Source organism: Salvelinus fontinalis, chromosome 37 (assembly GCF_029448725.1).
Source record: "Salvelinus fontinalis isolate EN_2023a chromosome 37, ASM2944872v1, whole genome shotgun sequence".
Taxonomy (NCBI): domain Eukaryota; kingdom Metazoa; phylum Chordata; class Actinopteri; order Salmoniformes; family Salmonidae; genus Salvelinus; species Salvelinus fontinalis.
This window is the reverse complement of record NC_074701.1, coordinates 5405579-5425704: the sequence shown is the minus strand read 5'-3', so window position 1 is coordinate 5425704 and position 20126 is coordinate 5405579. Positions and strand designations below refer to the sequence as shown.

The following is a 20126-nucleotide window of genomic DNA, read 5'->3' as shown; positions in this document are numbered from 1 at the left end:
GTTCTGTTCAGTAATCTTGGGATCCTCTGGTCATGCTAGTGAACTTTGTTCACCTCGTGAACTCTAACCTTTGTCCCCTTGTCATACAGAGGCTGCCTTATTCTTTCTCTGGCCTGAGGACCTGCTGATAATGTGATTAAACAGTGGCTTTGATATAACCAGGAGCATGTCCAGCCAGGTCACCCGAGATACAAGTCTATCCATATCTGAGGACGTCGGAAATGTTGTGGAAACAGGCCACTAGGGGCAACTGTGAGCGCTGTTACATTCAAGTAGGTTTGGGTTTTGCTAGGGCTTTTCAAAGTTAATGCCTAAACTTAACCTTAAACACTTTGAAATTTGACGTTTGAGAAACATGGATGAATGTCTAATTCCGTTGTGAGACTGTGAGAGCTTGCTGTGCATGTCCCATTGTTAGAAATGGGCAAAATCAATTAATCAGAAATACTAGAGTAGGTGTAGGCTATAGGGCTGCCATGCATCCTCCCTTTAGTGACACTTCTCCATCACTACACATAGAAAGATTCAGTACACAACCAAGAAAGAGGTAGAGACGGGAGGCTGGATTTATAAAGTAGATAAGGGGAGAGAGAGAGTGGACTTGTGTGAGTGTAATATTTACTGTTCACTTTTTATTGTTTATTTCACTTTTGTTTATCCATGTCACTTGCTTTGGCAATGTAAACATATGTTTGCCATGCCAATAAAGCCCCTTTAATTGTATTGAATTGAGTGGGTGAGAAACAGGGGAGTGGGTGAGAAAAAGTGGAGTGGGTGAGAAATGGGAGTGGGTGAGAAACAAGGGAGTGGGTGAGAAACAGTGGAGTGGGTGAGACACAGGGGAGTGGGTGAGAAATGGGAGTGGGTGAGAAACAGGGGAGTGGGTGAGAAACAGTGGAGTGGGTGAGACACAGGGGAGTGGGTGAGAAATGGGAGTGGGTGAGAAACAGGGGAGTGGGTGAGAAACAGGGAGTGGGTGAGAAACAGTGGAGTGGGTGAGAAACAGTGGAGTGGGTGAGACACAGGGGAGTGGGTGAGAAATGGGAGTGGGTGAGAAACAGGGGAGTGGGTGAGAAACAGTGGAGTGGGTGAGACACAGGGGAGTGGGTGAGAAATGGGAGTGGGTGAGAAACAGGGGAGTGGGTGAGAAACAGGGAGTGGGTGAGAAACAGTGGAGTGGGTGAGAAACAGTGGAGTGGGTGAGACACAGGGGAGTGGGTGAGAAATGGGAGTGGGTGAGAAACAGGGTAGTGGGTGAGAAAGGGTATGGAATCTATGGCAGATCAAAGGCTACTTCAGGCCCCTCTGTCATACCACACACTCCCGTTCATTCTCTTTTTCTTATTCTCTCTCTCTCTCTCTCTCTCTCTCTCTCTCATTCTCGCTCTCTAATTCTCTCTCTCTCTCTCTCTCATTCTCTCTCTCTCTCTCTCTCTCTCTTTCTCTCTCTCTCTCTCGCTCTCTCTCTCTCTCCGTCACATGGCCCTGTACCTGCTCTACCTCTGCTTCCCCTTGCACACTCATCTGCATATCCCTTGCACTGCACTATAAATTCCACCAGAAACGGGCACTTATTCCTTCATAAATCTCTAGCTTGTCACTTTCAAATTACAGAGATTTATTCACAGATGAACAAGCCAGAGCAGAGTCGAGAAAGAGAACAGGGGAGAAAGGGGGGAGGGAAACCTCTTCATCTTTTTATGACCAACATGGCGGGTGGTGTGGTGTGTGTATCTGCATATGCCCTTTGTGTGTGTCACACTGGTGGCAGCCCCCGAGCAGGAAGGGTGTGCGCCCGCCAACAAAGCCTTGACAACTCCCCGTGCCACAATCTCATCTGTTCCAGTCAGCGCACTCCTCAAAAACTATTTAACTTTCATTAAACAGTTTTTGATATGGGCTGAGAAAGGAAGGCATGAAGCGTCCGTAACGCTCATATGCTCTCATTCATTCTAGATACTGCTATTTCTCCCTTTTCACTTCCTCTCTCTCCCAGACTTACTCTCTTTCTCCCTATGTGACGGTCTATCCTCTTTTCTCCCCCTCTCTCCATCTCACTCTCATACCCTGCCCCCCCTCTCTCCCTTTCTCTCATTCTGTCTTTCATTCTCTCCCGTTCATTCTCTTTTTCTTATTCTCTCTCTCTCTCTCTCTCTCTCTCTCTCTCTCTCTCTCTCTCTCTCTCTCTCTCTCTCTCTCATTCTCGCTCTCTAATTCTCTCTCTCTCTCTCTCTCTCTCTCTCTCTCATTCTCTCTCTCTAATCTCTCTCTCTCTCTCTCTCATTCTCTCTCTCTCATTCTCTTTCTCTCATTCTCTCTCTGTCTCTCTCTCTCTCTGGCTGTCTGTCAGGATAGTATGCAGGTTGGTTAAATGAGGGACCTTTGAAGCTGTAGTTAGTGCTCACATTCCTCTCTTCCTTTGTGTGCGTCTCCTACTGTTGAAACAGTGATTCATGTACTGCTCGTCCAACCTCCATTAATTTCATGTAATGTAGCTTTTATCTCCGTCACTCTGACCACTATCTCCTCCACCGTCTCTCTCTCTTTCACTCTTTCCTTCTCTCTTTCTCTCTCTCATACACACACGCAGCCCTACTCTCTCCTTTTCTCTTTATCTGTCGTCTCGCTTGCAGATTATTTTCTCTCTCTTTCCCTCTCTTTCTCAAGGCAACTGGTTCTATTATTTACCTATTTCTGCCCCTGTTAGATGTCATTGTGGCAGAGGGGTGCAGTTCCCCGTGTGTGTGGGTATTGGGATGGTGTCATTCACTGGCAGTTTCATCAAATCAAATTTATTTTATATGTCACATGCTCCGTAAACAACGGGTGTAGACTAACAGTGAAATGCTTACGGGTCCATCCCAACAATGCAAATAATAGAAAGATAATAACACGAGGAAAAATACACAATGAGTAACTTGGCTATATAGATGGGGTACCTGTACAGAGTCGATGTGCAGGGGTACAAGGTTTTGAGGTAGATATGTGTCTGTAGGTAGGGGTAAAGTGACTAAGCAACGGGATAGATATTAAGCAGTAGCAGCAGCGTAGCTATTTGGCTAACTATTTAGCAGTCTTATGGTTGGGTGTAGAAGCTGTTCAGGGTCCTGTTGGTTCCAGACTTGGTGCATCAGTACTGCTTGCCGTGCGGTACCAAAGAGAACAGTCTATGACTTGGGTGGCTGGAGTCTTTGTAATACTATGGGCCTTCCTCTAGCACCGCCTGGTATAGAGATCCTGAATGACAGGGAGCTCGGCCCCAGAGATGTACCCTGTGTCTGTTTGGCCCTGTCCGGGGGTATCGTTGGACGGGGCCACAGTGTCTCCCGACCCCTCCTGTCTCAGAGTCTAAGATTTATGCTGCAATAGTTTGTGTCGGGGGGCTAGGGTCAGTCTGTTATATCTGGAGTATTTCTCCTGTCTTGTCCGGTGTCCTGTGTAAATTTAAGTATGCGCTCTCTAATTCTCTCTCTCTTTTTGTCTCTCTCTCTCTCTCTCTCTCCCTCTCTCTCCCTCTCTCTCTCTCCCTCTCTCTCCCTCTCTCTCCCTCTCTCTCTCTCCCTCTCTCTCCCTCTCTCTCCCTCTCTCTCCCTCTCTCTCCCTCTCTCTCCCTCTCTCTCCCTCTCTCTCCCTCTCTCCCACTCTCTCTCTCTCTCTCTCTCTCTCTCTCTCTCTCTCTCTCTCTCTCTCTCTCTCTCTCTCTCTCTCTCTCTCTCGCTCTCTCGCTCTCTCGCTCTCTCGCTCTCTCTCTCGCTCTCTCTCGCTCTCTCTCGGAGGACCTGACCCCTAGGACCATGCCTCAGGACTACCTGACCTGTTACTCCTTGCTGTCCCCAGGCCACCTGGTTGTGCTGCAGCTCCAGTTTCAACTGTTCTGCCTGTGGCTATGGAACCCTGACCTGTTCACCGGACGTGCTACCTTGTCCCAGACCTGCTGTTTTCAACTCTCTAGAGACAGCAGGTGCGGTCGAGATACCTTGAATGATCTGCTATGAAAGCCAACTGACATTCACTCCTGAGGTGCTGACCTGTTGCACCCTCTACAACCACTGTGATTATTATTATCTGACCCTGCTGGTCATCTATGGACATTTGAAAATCTTGGCCATGTTCTGTTATAATCTCCACCCGGCACAGCCAGAAGAGGACTGGCCACCCTTCATAGCCTGGTTCCTCTCTAGGTTTCTTCCTAGGTTCCGGCCTTTCTAGGGAGTTTTTCCTTGCCACCGTGCTTCTCCCCCTGCATTGCTTGCTGTTTGGGGTTTTAGGCTGGGTTTCTGTACAGCACTTTGTGACATCCGTTGATGTAAGAAGTGCTTCATAAATACGGTCAGATGCCAAGCAGTTGCCATACCAAGCGGTGATGCAGCAAGTCAAGTTGCTCTCAATGGAGCAGTTGTATAACTTTTTGCCAAATCTTTTCAGCCTCCTGAGGGGGAAGAGGCATTGTCATACCTTCTTCTGTGTTGGTGTGCGTGGACCATGTCAATTCCTTAGTGATGTGGACACCGAGGAACTTGAAGCTCTCGACCCGCTCCACCTCAGCACCGTCGATGTGGATGGGGGCATGCTCAGCCCTCCGTTTCCTGTAGTCAACGTGCATTTACTGGTAACAAAGTGCTCCTTCTCTTCCTCAGCCTCAGCATCCTCATCGTCACCGCCAGCGTAAACACAAAACTCTTCATTCTAACAAACCATGAAATTCCAGATATAAGGTACAGTATGTAAATGTTCCCTGTCAGAGAAGCTCAGCTCCTGTCTGCGTTATGTTTAGAACTCTGTCCCTCTCCCCCTGAGAGTACGCCACTGCACTGAGCCATGGAAATGTCAGCGGTCAAGTTTACATGGGAAAAGTTGGAAAGCTAAACCGCCGGTCACCCTGGGCCACAGAAAAGGTCAGTGCCTTGTCAACAGCTGGTGGATATGTCACTTTGAAACCCCCCCAGTCACAGTTAGAATCATCCGTGTGATGTCACATCTCTTCTGCTTCCATCCTTCTCTGCATGGGCCACATTTTTTGTGGCATTAAGAATGAAATGTAATAAGTAATTTTCCACACAGTGCTTAACAACGAGAACAAAGGCTACTGCATAGTATAGGAAAGCATTTCTATGTAATGTCTTATAGTAAATGTTCACTGTTTAACATCAGAACCATTCCAGGCAGAAATACTGCATTGTAACAGGAGCTAGTAACATAAGCACTTCACTGCACTCGCTTTAACATCAGCTAACCTGTGTACGTGACCAATAAACTTTGATTTGATTTGATTTAAATCGGCCATAGACAAAGATCTGTGATTATTTTACCCTCCCCAAATCCTAACTGTTTTGGGGGTTAAACGCAAAACTGACCTTAGGGACGACTTCCTCCTTCTACCATCAGGACCAGGGCATTATGATTCATTATTAATCATCAGTCTAAGTATCACAGCAGGTAATAAGGACTAGGAAGGGAGATAGCAGCATGCTGCCTGGGTTTGGTGCCAAAAACGCCATTCCCCAATCTCTTCTTCTCCCTTTCCACTCTCCTTCTGTTTCTCGTTTTACTCCCGCTTTCTTCCATTCTGAAAGCTGTGCAGCTTGATCTTTAATCTCACCCCCTCTCCTCCCTTTTCTCCTTCCCCCACTCCTCATCTCTCCTCCCCTCTCTCTGCAGACACGGGTGTGTTGCTCTTCCCCATAGGGGGTAAGATGTGGAGGTCTGGTCTTACACAGCTAACATATGTCAGAACACCTGAGCAGCAGCTAGCCCTCCTCACGACCCGCTCCCCTCCACTCCTCTGCCACTCCTGGGTTAATGTGCCCCCCAGCCGTGTGGCAGGGCGAGCTGGCCCGCTTCCCTCTCGCCCGGCCAGCCCCCACGCTGGGCAACCACGGCCCACCGACAGCATCCATCGCCCTGACATGACGGATCACATATGGAAGCCTTCCACCACCACCGGCGCACCGGCATGTAGGGGGCAGGGGGAGCATGGATGGGAGGAGAGAGGGAGGGCGAGTTGGTTTTAACACGGCATATAGAGAATCAAGGTTCTCCGCAGCATTAAACCACACAGCAGAGGAAGAAAAGCGGTCTTCTCCAAACAAAGTTTCCCACCAATTAACAGTACCCCTCTGTTACACCAAAGGTCCGCAAAGGCCAGAAGATTTTGACCCAAAGGGACAGAAAAGGAAGGAGATACACCTTAAAAGAATAGACAGACAGAGACACAAAGACAGAGAGAGAGACAGACGGTGAATGGGGGTGAGTGAGGGGACATTGAGAGAAGAAGAAGAGTGTTCAGACAGCACTTTATCACTTGCTTTAAAACTCTCAATCTTCCTCTCGTCTTTAGCATTTGAAGCGCTAAGGTCCCCAGTGCCAGCAAAGGTCAGGGCTATGATTTATTGGTCTCTTATGGAGGTGCTGTCTGTAGGGCTGAGCGTTGTGCCATACGTCTGGACACCAGCCAACATCACTGGGTTCAACACACTAGAACAGGCTTGGGGTCAATGCCATTTCGCTCAAAATGATGACTTGTCATGAAGCAGGAAACTTTCCTTAATATGTAGATTTGTAAATAATTTATTTTCTTAGCCTCCTGAAGTATGACCATTTTATTTGCTTGGCAGCACGCAAGGCCAGAATCCGCTATGCTACATACTCAAAGGACATCAATTCTCCTCTCTTTTCTCTCCAACATGCTCAGATTGTAATACATGTTTAATATGATACATTTTACAGCGGGAATATGAAGCAAAATACTGTGTAATTATTTTTCAATATTTTAATTCAAATCTTTTTCAGATCATGTCCTTGTGATGCCAAACATTTATGAAATATGGAGAGTACCCTTGTCAAGTCTAAGTTGAAAATTAGATGTTTGTTCATTTTGATGTAAATTAATATCCTCCAGTCCAGTACCATTTTCTTCCTATTTGTCAATTCAGTGTTATTGATCACTAATGATTAATTCAAGTGAAAATGTAATCATTATTTTCCTGAATTGCACTTAATTTGACATGACAAGGTCTCACCACATCATTGTAAACATTTTAATGATTGTATTACGTTTCAGGGAGGGCTTTTGCCTAAAATGTGTGTCTGTAAACCAAAGAAAGAGGATATACATAATTATGGTTAATGGTCCTCATTTCATTTAAAGTCGGAATAACATATGCAACACGTTCTTCCTTTAAATTATGCATTCTTCAAGTAGGGTCTTCTCTTTCATTTGACCCTATTCAAAACACCATGACATTTCATCACAGTTGTCTTTTTTAAATACCTACCAAACCATACCAACACGTGATCTCTTTAGTTCACTACGGAAAGGGTTAGTCCCTACTGCATGAGATGACCATGGCTGATGTCATGTGCTGATAGCGTCCCCGCTTGAGTCCGTGGTGAGAAAAGCATTATTACATCACATTGTCTGCTGGGAGAGACCAGCGCTACGCAGTATGACGCTGGAGCATTTATGTGTATTAAATCTGAGACTATAATTGCTTGAATAAGAGCGAAAATGAAAAACAACATGGTCGTGATGTGTAACAGAGGCCTGCTGTGGCACTGAAACTGTACACAACACATACCGTGCAAATGTCTCTGAACAGAAATATAGCAGATAGAACAGATGCCGTGTTGTCAGTAATGGTCACGTTCAATTACCATGCATTGTAGGCCTACACTGGATCATGCTGTAGGTCAGTAGGAAAAGCCTCAAAGCCATTATGTGGTACTATTTGTTGCTGTAGTACAGTATGTAGACTATATATATACTGTATATATACACTACCGTTCAAAAGTTTGGGGTCACTTAGAAATGTCCTTGTTTTTGAAAGAAAAGCACATTCTTTGTCCATTAAAATAACATCAAATTGATCAGAAATACAGTGTAGACATTGTTAATGTTGTAAATGACTATTGTAGCTGGAAACAGCAGATTTTTTATGGAATATCTAGATAGGCGTACGTAGGCCCATTATCAGCAACCATCACACCTGTGTTCCAATGGCACGTTGTGTTAGCTCATCCAAGTTTATGATTTTAAAAGGATAACTGATCATTAGAAAACCCTTTTGCAATTATGTTAGCACAGCTGAAAACTGTTGTTCTGATTAAAGAAGCAAAAAAACTGTCCTTCTTTAGACTAGTTGAGTATCTGGAGCATCAGCATTTGTGGGTTTGATTACAGGCTCAAAATGGCCAGAAACAAAGAACTTTCTTCTGAAACTCGTCAGTTTATTCTGGTTCTGAGAAATTAAGGCTATTCCATGCGAGAAATTGCCAAAAAACTGAAGATCTCGGACAACGTTGTGTACTACTCCCTTCACAGAACAGCGCAAACTCTAACCAGAATAGAAAGAAGAGTGGGAGGCCCCTGTGCACAACTGAGCAAGAGGACAAGTACATTAGTGTCTAGTTTGAGAAACAGACCCCTCACAGGTCCTCAATTGGCAGCTTCATTAAATAGTACCCGCAAAACACCAGTCTCAACATCAACAGTGAAGAGGTGACTCCGGGATGCTGGCCTTATAGGCAGAGTTCCTCTGTCCAGTGTCTGTGTTCTTTTGCCCATCTTAATGTATACTTTTTTTTGGCCAGTCTAAGATATGGCTTTTTATTTGCAATTCTGCTTTTCTTTAAAAAACAAGGACCTTTCTAAGTGACCCCAAACTTTTGAACGGTAGTGTACATAATGTTGTAATGCAGTTGAGTTATGTTTCAGTTGTGTTATGTTTCAGTTGTGTTATGTTTCAGTTGTGTTATGTTTCAGTTGTGTTATGTTTCAGTTATGTTATGTTTCAGTTGTGTTATGTTTCAGTTGTGTTATGTTATATTTCAGTTGTGTTATGTTTCAGTTGTGTTATGTTATGTTTCAGTTGTGTTATGTTTCAGTTGTGTTATGTTATGTTTCAGTTGTGTTATGTTTCAGTTGTGTAATGTTTCAGTGGTGGTTGAGTTCTAAGGTGTTATTGTACAGCTGCTCTGTTATTGCGCCACCCTCCCTCCTCTCCTCACTGGCTTCCAGGACAGCGATAGCGAAATGTTTAGCTGCATTCAACATGAAAGACTGTCTCTCTCTGCTGACATATGACTTGAAAAAGCGGCCACCAGTTTGTTTTCAAGAGGGGAGGAAATTGAACACAACCGCCATTTGAAGTGTGGATTGAGAGACTGGTTTCTGAAGTGAATGAACTGACGACAAAATTCGGCGAGGAGAGCTTCCCCATGTCATGAAAACCATTGGGCTCTTTAAAGCTTCCTATGTCACAGTTGCAGAGAACAAAAATATATAAGGGTGTATTTAAAGGTCTATGTTGGAGGAAGGTTACACGTCCTCTGCACTTCCAACAAAGGACCATAACCTTCACCAGTGGAGAGAAAGGTTCCCTGATGTTAAGCCACAAACTAAAACTGAGAACTCTGGTTGAGCCAGAGACTCTGACCTTCCTTCAGCAAACCTTAAAATCGCTTTCTCTCTCTCTGACTCGACTCTAAGTGTTGAACAGTCTTGAACAAAGAGCTACGATGCCCCACACTCTGCTGGCCTGGTCAGACAGAAAGCTCAAGATTCCATATTGAGAAGCCCAAAGACAGGCTAAATGTCAATGCTACCCAAGGTTAAAATGACCATGCACTGTCAGTGTGTGAGTATTGTTTTTAATGCGATTGATTGCTAGAAAAATACATATATTAAAAACTCCCTGTAAAAACATTTTAATTGAGTCCTGTTGTGTCAATACATTATTTTGCTGTTTTAGTCATTGTCTTCAAATTAATTTATGCATTCAAACTACCTTTAGAAACAAAAAGTCTGTGTTTTGTGTGTGCTTCAGTACGGATATGTCTGTGTTTTGTGTGTGCTTCAGTACAGATATGTCTGTGTTTTGTGTGTGCTTCAGTACGGATATGTCTGTGTTTTGTGTGTGCTTCAGTACGGATATGTCTGTGTTTTGTGTGTGCTTCAGTACGGATATGTCTGTGTTTTGTGTGTGCTTCAGTACGGATATGTCTGTGTTTTGTGTGTGCTTCAGTACGAATATGTCTGTGTTTTGTGTGTGCTTCAGTACGGATATGTCTGTGTTTTGTGTGTGCTTCAGTACGGATATGTCTGTGTTTTGTGTGTGCTTCAGTACGGATATGTCTGTGTTTTGTGTGTGCTTCAGTACGGATATGTCTGTGTTTTGTGTGTGCTTCAGTACAGATATGTCTGTGTTTTGTGTGTGCTTCAGTACGGATATGTCTGTGTTTTGTGTGTGCTTCAGTACGGATATGTCTGTGTTTTGTGTGTGCTTCAGTACGGATATGTCTGTGTTTTGTGTGTGCTTCAGTACGGATATGTCTGTGTTTTGTGTGTGCTTCAGTACGAATATGTCTGTGTTTTGTGTGTGCTTCAGTACGGATATGTCTGTGTTTTGTGTGTGCTTCAGTACGGATATGTCTGTGTTTTGTGTGTGCTTCAGTACGGATATGTCTGTGTTTTGTGTGTGCTTCAGTACGGATATGTCTGTGTTTTGTGTGTGCTTCAGTACGGATATGTCTGTGTTTTGTGTGTGCTTCAGTACGGATATGTCTGTGTTTTGTGTGTCCTTCAGTACGGATATGTCTGTGTTTTGTGTGTGCTTCAGTACGGATATGTCTGTGTTTTGTGTGTGCTTCAGTACGGATATGTCTGTGTTTTGTGTGTGCTTCAGTACGGATATGTCTGTGTTTTGTGTGTGCTTCAGTACGGATATGTCTGTGTTTTGTGTGTGCTTCAGTACGGATATGTCTATGTTTTGTGTGTGCTTCAGTACGGATATGTCTGTGTTTTGTGTGTGCTTCAGTACGGATATGTCTGTGTTTTGTGTGTGCTTCAGTACGGATATGTCTGTGTTTTGTGTGTGCTTCAGTACGGATATGTCTGTGTTTTGTGTGTGCTTCAGTACGGATATGTCTGTGTTTTGTGTGTGCTTCAGTACGGATATGTCTGTGTTTTGTGTGTGCTTCAGTACGGATATGTCTGTGTTTTGTGTGTGCTTCAGTACGGATATGTCTGTGTTTTGTGTGTGCTTCAGTACGGATATGTCTATGTTTTGTGTGTGCTTCAGTACGGATATGTCTGTGTTTTGTGTGTGCTTCAGTACGGATATGTCTGTGTTTTGTGTGTGCTTCAGTACGGATATGTCTGTGTTTTGTGTGTGCTTCAGTACGGATATGTCTGTGTTTTGTGTGTGCTTCAGTAGGGATATGTCTGTGTTTTGTGTGTGCTTCAGTACGGATATGTCTGTGTTTTGTGTGTGCTTCAGTACGGATATGTCTGTGTTTTGTGTGTGCTTCAGTAGGGATATGTCTGTGTTTTGTGTGTGCTTCAGTACGGATATGTCTGTGCATGTTTAAATGATGGGAGTAAGGTCAGAGTAATCATGGGTAAAGCTCCCCAAAGAAAACAGAAAGCCTCAACCATCAAATTAGAGGAGCAACTCTTTGACTATAAAGGCTCCCCTGGAATAAAGATGGCATGGACTCTCACTTCAAATATGAATCAAATGAAGCTCTTTCAGAACTGGCATTTCTCTCCTGGAGAAGACAAACTACTCTCCTGTCACGTTAATGAATGCGAGAGGCAAGTAGTGACAAAGAGGTGGCCTTTAAACCAGGCCATATACTGTAACTTAAAATGGCTGTATTACGCTTAGCCCAAATCTAAGCCGAAGGGTTTGATATTATGAATCAAACTCATCATTTTTGGGAAGGAAGAAAGGTAGAAAGGAATAAATAAATAAATGTGTCCCGTGCTAAAAAGAGAAAGAAAGAAAAACACAGACTGAACTAAAGGGAAAAAGAAAGAATGAGAAAAAGAACTGCTCATTTGCTTTTACTGTGTTCTGGACTACAAGTCCATTTTCTGATGTGTTGAAGATGTATTTTAGTCTTTGTTTAATTGCTACCAATACTTGTTAACATCTCCCTTTCTTTCCTCTAGCAGATCGTGCATGTGCTTCATCTGTTCCGAGGGACAGGAGAGACCCCATTTTAGAAATATCTGAACAGCTCTGAACGTCACTGAATGGCACACTCCAAAGGTTGGATGTGCTTCTGATTATATCAATTTTCATCAAGAAAAGGAAATGTAAAAAATACTGTATATCTCTGTGTGCGCGTATGTGTGTGTGTGCGTCTGTGTGTGTCTGTGTGTGTGTCTGTGTGCATGCGTGTGCACATTATCATCAACAATGTACACAATAAAAGCAATTAAATTTCAAGTCTAAATGATGTTCATTTGAAGTGTCCTCTTCAAATAATGATGTTACATAGATACACCTCTGCAGTGTCTTACTGGGCATGAACATAATTTCACCCTGAAATGGACCTGCGATGACTGATGCCCCACAGTAGGGAAGTTAACAAGATACCTGCTAATGATCCACAATACAGTATATTTTCTCCTTCTTCAAAATCTGTTGCAATTTCTGTATTATTCTGTTGCATTATATTACAAATCTTGCTTATAAATGTAGAGAACCGTGTGTTCCTACTGAAAATACATTACATCCTGTTTCATCTTGTGCTTTTTTATCTGCTCACTACTGTCATAGGCTCTTGTACTTTCATAAGAGACAACTCGATTATGTTTGCAAGATTTCTCTTTGTGACCTCTCAATACGTACGACACACGATCAGGACCTTAAAGTCTACATCAGTCTCTCAAAGCACAGGCGCCCATTGTTGTATTGTGAGGAAACCTCAACAACTAGAGAACAGGTTTGATAGTCTCCATTCATCCTGCCTCAATCCCTGTAGAATCAATACTGCAAACTCCATCACTGCCTTAAGCTAGACCATGCTATACCTGTGCATCTGATAGGATCGCCAGCTACCTCTAATACCTGTGTAGTTATTACTGTCAATTATCCCGACAATGCACCAGTAAACCACGTCGGTTGCAACAGTAAAATAAATAACGGACACCTTTAACATAGCCCTCAAGTCAGTTTTAGAATGGGAAACTAGCAACAGGCTAAACCCTAAACCTAATCTGGATCTATTATTGAATAATGTGACTTTTGAGCACGTGGAAGAGACAAAACTGTTGGGTGTCACCAAGCTATCATGGTGAAAACATATAGCTTTAATATTGCAGATAGATTGTGGCTTCTATTTTTATTTATTTCACCTTTATTTAACCAGGTAGGCTAGTTGAGAACAAGTTCTCATTTGCAACTGCGACCTGGCCAAGATAAAGCATAGCAATTCGACGCATACAGAGTTACACATGGAATAAACAAAACATACAGTCAATAATACAGTAGAAAAATAAGTCTATATACAATGTGAGCAAATGAGGTGAGATAAGGGCGGTAAAGGCAAAAAAAAGGCCATGGTGGCAAAGTAAATACCATATAGCAAGTAAAACACTGGAATGGTAGATTTGCAGTGGAAGAATGTGCGTAGTAGAATTAGTAGAATTAGAAATAATGGGGTGCAAAGGAGCAAAATAAATAAATACAGTAGGGGAAGCGGTAGTTGTTTGGGCTAAATTATAGATGGGCTATATACAGGTGCAGTAATCTGTGAGCTGCTCTGACAGCTGGTGCTTAAAGCTAGTGAGGGAGATAAGTGTTTCCAGCTTCAGAGATTTTTGCCGTTCGTTCCAGTCATTGGCAGCAGAGAAATGGAACTATCAATGAAATTCCTGCATAATTTACAATCCCCCATATATTATTTTGTAAATATATATATAAAATATAGTTAATGGTTACTAAAATGGGAAGAGGTCTGTCTAAGATAAGCCGTTGCTCTGCTTTCTTGATATCTCAGTCAACCAGACAGGTCCTACAGGCCCTAGTTTTGTTTCAGCTGGATGACTGTCCAGTTGTGTGGTCAGGTGCAGCAAAGAAGTACATAGGCTGATTTCAGTTGGTCCAAAACAGAGCAGCGCATATCGCACACTGAAGGTGAATGTCAGTAACATGCATGTAAATCTCTCCTGGCTCAATGTTGAGGAGAGATTGACTGCATCACTGTTGGTCTTCGTGCGAGGTGTTGATGTGTTGAAGATACTTAACTGTCTGTTCAAGCAATTGGCACACAGTTAGGACACGCATTGGTATCACACAAGACATGCAACGAGGGGTCTCTTCACAGTCCCCCAGATCCAGACCTGAGGCTGAGAATCACACAGTATTAACACACAGAGCGTTTGAAAACACACAGGGATACGTGAGAATGCTGTTCATTTACTATAGCTCAGCATTCAACACCATAGTGAGTCAAAGCTCATCACTAATTTAAGGACCCTGGGACTAAACACCTCCCTCTGCAACTGGATCCTGGACGTCCTGATGGGCCACCCCAGGTGGTAAGGGTAGGCAACAATACATCTGCCACGCTGATCCTCAACATGGGGGCCCCTCAGAGGTGCGTGCTTAGTCCCCTCCTGTACTCCCAGTTCACCCATGACTGCGTGGCCAAGCACGACTCCAACACCATCATTAAGTTTGCCGAACGCACAACAGTGGTAGGGCTGATCACCGACAATGGTGTTACAGCCTATAGGGAGGAGGTCAGCGACCTGGCAGTGTGTTGCCAGGACAACAACCTCTCCCTCAACGTCATCAAGACAACGGAGAGGATCGTGGACTACAGGAAAATGAGGGCCGAGCACGCCCCCATTCTCATCGATGGGGCTGTAGTGTAGCAGGTTGAGAGCTTCAAGAATGTTTTTTTTACGCTGCTGCTTGCCGTCATTGTTAATAAGAATTTGTTCTTAACTGACTTGCCAAGTTAAATAAAGGTAACAAAAAATGTAATAAAAAATAAAGATATTAAATAGAGACATGACTAAATGGAACTCTCTGCCACCCCAGGTAACTCAAGCTAGCAATAAAAATATATACAAAAATAGATAAAAGAATATCGTATGGCACGACAGGGACTGTGAAGAGAGACAGACGTTTTTATGCATTTTGTATTGTATTTTGCATTGTATTACGTATTGTTTTATGTATGTGATACGTGGTTGGGATACGACTGTGATATGTGGTTGTCTCACCTTGCTTTCTTAAGATGAATGCTCTAGCTGTGGGTCACTCTGGATGGGAGCACCAGCTGAATTGTTCCATTGTAATGTAAATGTAGTGCTATGTATATTTATGTATATTATGTATTTCTTATTGTGTTGTTATATGTTTTGACCACAGGAAGAGTAGCCGCAATAGCAGCTAATGGGGAAACTAACACTAAATCCGGAGATGGGTCAAATGTTACATGATCGTTTCAAAAGGTTGACTAATTTTTTTTTTGCGTGACCTCTGGTCACCAGAACAGCAAAAAAGAGTCTGTAATCACACTTTGGGTTTGTTTACCAAACCAAACACACACAAAAGACAATTGGAGTGATTGGACCCACTTTAATTTCCTTTCAAAAATGGCCTAAAAAAGGAACTAGAAAGTATAATGGGTGAACTAGCCCGTAAACGTGTAAATTCAGATAGCCAAGCAGTAATTGCTTATCCCTTTGATTCATAAACGTAAATATGCTTACTTCGGTTCTGACAGAGGTTTGAGGGATTGGCCAAGGAAGTGAAGTCTGCGTCAGGTGGTGTCTGGCCATCAGAGTTCTGTTTCTCTGGTCCCTCCATCTCTCAGCTGCCCGCTAGAGATCATTAATGAAGTAGCCCTCTCATTGATATTGACTGGCCTGTCAGCGGCCCTGCCTCAGCCCCTAATAGGAGCCATTGGTCTTGAGTTAAAACCCAGCACAGGTGGGTGGGTGGGGGGGGGGGGGGGGGGGGGTTGCGAGGGCAGGGGCATGGTGTGTGTGCGTGTACATGTGTGTGTAGGAGAGGTGGGGGGTGGAGGTCAAACACGTTTTGCATTTCAAGTGCTCACCCGGCCACGGGAAGTAGGAATTTTATATTGAACACGAAAATCCTTTTATGAACGTGATACGAAGGATATCCTATCTGTGAGAAGCAAAACACAGGTTAAAGATTGAAGATTGAATGTAAATGGGGTCCTGGAGTCCAATACAGCTGAGAATGTTGAATGTCTCGCAATAGAAGTATTTCTTACATGTATTTATTTTTTATACAAATAGATGGGAGACATACTTTACGTACCTTTAGTTTCTCTAAGCAATTGCAGTCCTGTACTTTCTCCTATGCATACAGGCGTATGACCCGTGTCACAACATGTGTACACTCTTCACATCATACCTATACTGTCCTCCTACCAGGGTTGGGGAGTAACAGATTACATGTAATCCGTTACGTTACAAGCACAAATATTGTATTCAGATTACAGATACTTTTGAAAAAGTAGATGATTGCTTCGAGGATTACTTTTAAATTCAATAAGGATGTTTGCAAAAAATATGTTTGACACTTCTCGGTTTTCTCAATGACATTCAAATCAGCATTGAAAAAAGGTGCAAGTTTAAGTTTGTTCCACCTGAGCGAGTCTGACCACAAGTCAGAGACCACTATGATGACACACCAAATGTGTTTGGTGGATCATGGGAAAAGAGCAGGAATAGGCTTTTGTAGGCTACAGTCCAAGCTGTCTTCTGATGGTGCGACTGCTGTCGGCATCAAAAGATTATCCAACTTGAATAAAAGCTTTGAGGTAAGGATGACAGCAGTGGTGTAGTCTACGGCGATACTGATATCACTTATTATTGATACCTAAATAGCGCATTGATGTGAATCACACTGCTGCTCTCTCAATTAACTATTTGCACCTTATGGATTGTGGTTGTTGTGGATGGCTGTTCACAAATCTAAATGTATATTTGAACCCCAATAATGGTTGACTTCAATAAGTTTAAGCTGCCTATCAATCATTGTTTTTGAAACCAGTAAACAGCCAGTGAAAATGCTCTCTTGCAACAGATGCATAGTGTGAATCCCAGCCTACGGAATAAAAGTAGGGCTTTTATTGCTCAATCTAATTCATGCTGATAAAAAATATAAATCCATGGGCCTAATGGCTCAAACTAACACACTTTTGATGGACTTAAAGGGGCAATCTGTAGTTGCTACATCCAAATGAATGGTATTATTATATGTATTAGAAAGCGATGGGTTAGAAGAACATAACCAACCCATAAAGGAAAATGTAACATCTATATATGGTCAGCTATGTAAACTTTAACATTGATTTATCCTGCAATAGATGTCATTGCTGCTCTTTTGACCCTATGATTACTTGGCTACACAGCTGATGCCCCCTGGACTGTTTCAATAACACGGTACGTAATTTTGTTTACCTGTCGGCCCCAGCCTCGAACTCAGGTCCTGTATGTACCTAACTGACCCGCTCTGCCCATTCATCGCCATTTACCCGTTGTTGTCTTAGCTCTCCTGATCAACACCTGTGATTGCTTTATGCCTCTCTCTAATGTCAATATGCCTTGTCTACTGCTGTCTTGGCTAGTTCTTATTGTTTTATTTCACTGTAGAGCCCTCAGTCCCGCTCAAAATGCCTTAGATAGCTCTTTTGTCCCACCCCACACACACGCGGAGACCTCACCTGGCTTAACTGGTGCCTCCAGAGACGAAACCTCTCTCATCGTCACTCAACGCCTAGGTTTACCTCCACTGTACTCACAATCTACCATACCCCTGTCTTTACATTATACCATGAATCTTTTCTACCACGCCCAGAAATTGAATCCTTTTATTCTCTGTCCCCAATGCACCAGACAACCAGTTCTTATAGCCTTTAGCCTTTAGCCGTACCCTTATCCCACTCCTCCTCTGTTCCTCTGGTGATGTAGAGGTTAACCCAGGGCCTGTAGCCCCCAGTTCCACTCCTATTCCCCAGGCGCTATCAATTGTTGACTTCTGTACCGTAAAAAAGCCTTGGTTTCATGCATGTTAACATCAGAAGCCTCCTCCCTAAGTTTGTTTTATTCACTGCTTTAGCACACTCTGCCAACCCTGATGTCCTAGCCGTGTCTGAATCCTGGCTTAGAAAGGCCACCAAAGATTCTGAAATTTCCATCCCCAACTACAACATTTTCCGCCAAGATAGAACTACCAAAGGGGGTGGAGTTGCAATCTACTGCAGAGACAGCCTGCAGAGTTTTGTCATGCTATCCAGGTCTGTGCCCAAACAGTTCGAGCTTCTACTTTTAAAAATCCACCTTTCCAGAAATCAGTCTCTCACTGTTGCCGCTTGTTATAGACCCCCCTCAGCCCCCAGCTGTGCCCTGGACACCATATGTGAATTAATTGCCCCCCATTTATCTTCAGAGTTTGTACTGTTAGGTGACCTAAACTGGGATATGCTTAACACCCCGGCCATCCTACAATCTAAGATAGATGCCCTCAATCTCACACAAATTATCATGGAACCTATCAGGTACAACCCTAAATCCGTAAACACGGGCACCCTCATAGATATCATCCTGACCAACCTGCCCTCCAACCTGCTGTCTTCAACCAGGATCTCAGCGACCACTGCCTCATTACCTGCGTCCGTAATGGGTCTGGGGTCAAACGACCACCCCTCATCACTGTCAAACGCTCCCTAAAACATTTTCAGCGAGCAGGCCTTTCTAATCAACCTGGCCCGGGTATCCTGGAAGGATATTGACCTCATTCCGTCAGTAGAGGATGCCTGGATATTCTTTAAAAGTGCTTTCCTCACCGTCTTAAATAAGCATGCCCCATTCAGAAATGTAGAACTAAGAACAGATATAGCCCTTAGTTCACTCCAGAATTGACTGCCCTTCACCACACAAAAACATCCTGTAGCGTACTGCATTAGCATCGAATAGCCCCCGTGATATGCAACTTTTCAGGGAAGTTAGGAACCAATATACATAGGCAGTTAGGAAAGCAAAGACTAGCTTTTTTAAACATAAATTTGCATCCTGTAGAAAAAAATCCAAAAAGTTTGATAATCGAGAATTTCAATAAGTAGTTTTCTACAGCTGGCCATGCTTTCCACCTGGCTACCCCTACCCCGGTCAACAGCTCTGCACCACCCACAGCAATTTGCCCAAGCCTCCCCCATTTCTCCTTCACCCAAATCCAGATAGCTCATGTTCCGAAAGAGCTGCAAAATCTGGACCCCTACAAATCAGCTGGGCTGGACCCTCTCTTTCTTAAATTATCTGCCGCAATTGTTGCTACCCCTATTACTAGCCTGTTCAACCTCTCTTCCGTATCGTCTGAGATCCCTAAAGATTGGAAAGCTGCCACGGGCTCTTCAAAGGGGGTGACACTCTAGACCCAAACTGTTACAGGCCTATATCTATCCTACCCTATCTTTCGAAATTCTTCTAAATCCAAGTTAACAAACAGATCACAGACCATTTTGAATCCCACCGTACCTTCTCCACTATGCAATCTGGTTTCCGAGCTGGTCATGGGTGCACCTCAGCCACTCTCAAGGTATAAAACGATATCATAACCGCCATCGATAAAAGACAATACTGGCTAGCCTTCTTCATTGACCTGGCCAAAGCTTTTGACTCTGTCAATCACCGTATTCTTATCGGCAGACTCAACAGCCTTAGTTTCTCAAATGACTGCCTCGCCTGTTTCACCAACTACTTCTCAGATAGAGTTCAGCGTGTCAAATCGGAGGGCCTGTTGTACGGACCTCTGGCAGTCTCTATAGGGGTGCCACAGGGTTCAATTCTCAGGCCGACTCTTTTCTCGGTATATATCAATGATGTCGCTCTTGCTGCTGGTGATTCTCTGATCCACCTCTACGCAGACGACACCATTCCGTATACTTCTGGCCCTTCTTTGGACACTGCACTAACAAAGCTCCAGACAAGCTTCAATGCCATACAACACTCCTTCCGTGGCCTCCAAATGCTCTTAAATGCAAGTAAAACTAAATGCATGCTCTTCAACCGATCGCTGCCCGCACCTGCCTGCCCGTCTAGCATCACTACTCTGGACGGTTCTGACTTAGAATATGTGGACAACTACAAATACCTAGGTGTCTGGTTAGACTGTAAAGTCTCTTTCCAGACTCACATTAAGCATCTTCAATCCAAAATGAAATATAGAATTAGCTTCCTCTTTCACAACAAAGCATCCTTCACTCATGCTGCCAAACATACCCTTGTAAAACTGACTATGCTACCGATCCTTGACTTCGGCAATGTCATCTACAAAATAGCCTCCAACACT

At 43.6% G+C, this 20126-nt stretch overlaps 1 long non-coding RNA gene across 1 annotated transcript; it reads left to right on the top strand.

The window, feature by feature from the left end:
* The first annotated feature begins 3650 nt into the window (after positions 1 to 3650).
* On the top strand, positions 3651 to 9703 carry LOC129836008 (uncharacterized). The gene is made up of 2 exons (XR_008756592.1): positions 3651 to 4895; positions 5659 to 9703. It is a non-coding gene; the product is annotated as an uncharacterized LOC129836008 (long non-coding RNA).
* The last annotated feature ends 10423 nt before the right edge of the window (positions 9704 to 20126 follow it).